The sequence below is a fragment of the Octopus bimaculoides genome, chromosome 1, assembly GCF_001194135.2.
Source record: "Octopus bimaculoides isolate UCB-OBI-ISO-001 chromosome 1, ASM119413v2, whole genome shotgun sequence".
Lineage (NCBI taxonomy): Eukaryota > Metazoa > Mollusca > Cephalopoda > Octopoda > Octopodidae > Octopus > Octopus bimaculoides.
The window spans coordinates 178,703,781-178,705,657 of NC_068981.1; positions in this window are offsets into that span (position 1 = coordinate 178,703,781).

Genomic DNA, 1,877 nt, shown 5'->3' on the forward strand with positions numbered 1-1,877 from the left:
TATATATATATATATATATATATATATACATACACGCACATATATATTTATATATCGCTTTATACATACATGCACACATACATATATATTTATATTACTTTTTATGTATATGCCTATACATATAAATAGCTATTCATCTATCTATCTATCCATCTATCCACCCATCATCTATCTATCTTTCTGTCTGTCTGTCTGTCCGTCTAAGAAACTAACTACCCAAAAATATATACACAAATTTATGATTATTCACTAAGAATCAGTTAATTGTAGAAATCAATACGTAAATGTATTTATAATTGAAAAAAAACATTAAATCGCTAGTAGTCTGAGTTTCCATTTTTCGCTGTTTAAGTCGATAATCCGAGCCTGTTATCTCTTAGATTATCTCACGTTTGAATAAATTTTTGAAAAAGTAAAAAAAATGAAAAGAAAAAAATATTCAAATGAAAGTTATCAAAGAGTTATAAAAAAACGTCTGCTTATAAAAACGTCTGCTTATAAAAACGTCTGTTTCAAGTTCACGTTTTATATTTTATTTCTGGCTCCCGCGGTTTTTAAGACGATAATCTTAATCATCTGCAGGTTTTTGGCAAAGTAATTAAGACTAAGGTATTTTGAAGTTCTAGGTTCCACTATCAGATAGCTTTCTATTATCAGCAAATGAAGGCGCAGTGGCTTCAGGTTTAGGGTATTTACCTCACGATCGTAAGGTCGTGAGTTCAATACCAGAGCACTTTATTTCATGTTGCTCCAGTTCACTCAGCTGGCAAAAATGAGTTGTATTTGTCTTTCAAAGGACCAGCCTTGTCACACTCTGTTTCGTGTTGAACCTCCCTGGGAACTACGTTAAGGCTGGCTGTGGAGTGCTCTGCCACTTGCACGTTAATTTCACGAGCAGGCCGTTCCGTTGATCGGATCAACTGGAATCTCGTTATCGTAACCGACGGAGGGACAGTTTATTATCAGCTTTATGTACACTGATTTCTCTTTGGTGTGTAAATACCCATTTCAGTGGTGTATTTACGCACCTACTCCCACGTACACATAGATGTGTGACTATGTGTGTATGTGTGTCCAAATGCTGCGAAATTTCGATCAACCTCAATGAATTAAAAAGTCCTAAGTAGGTATTTTATTTTCAATGGTTTCATAAAATTTGCCTGTTGCTCCTCAATGAAGTAAAATATTCAATATGGGTATTTTATTTTCGATATTTTCATGGGGTGATAAAGCAATACTTAACATCTATGCAGGTCCCCGTCCTACACAGATAAGATGGATGTGTTGGCAGAATATATTCAGATAAATATATACAGATAAGACGGCGGGCTAGCAGAATTGTTAGCACGCCGGGTGAAATGCTTAGCGGTATTTCGTCTGCTGTTACGTTCTGAGTTCAAATTCCGCCGAGGTCGACTTTGCCTTTCATCCTTTCGGGTTCGATAAATTAAGTACCAGTTACGCACTGGGGTCGATGTAATCGACTTAATCCCTTTGTCTGTCCTTGTTTGTTCCCTCTAGGTTTAGCCCCTTGTGGGCAATAAAGAAATAAGAATATATACAGATAAATGTCCCGCAGTAAACAGATAGGGAAGGCTCGAAAGTACACGCTGTGGTGATGGTCCGAATTTTATATCAGAATGAGTGGACGTCGCTGAAGGCATCTATGGACCAGAAGTTTCAATCAGGAGACCTGTTATGGCTGACATCATTTTGAAAATTTACAAATTATTGAATAAAAAAGAAAGTCCATATATCATCATCATCATCATTGTTGTCGTCATCATCGTCATCATCACTACCACCATCATTATTATCTTCATCACCACGATCAACATCACACCACCACCGCCGCCGCCGCCGCCGCCGCCACCACC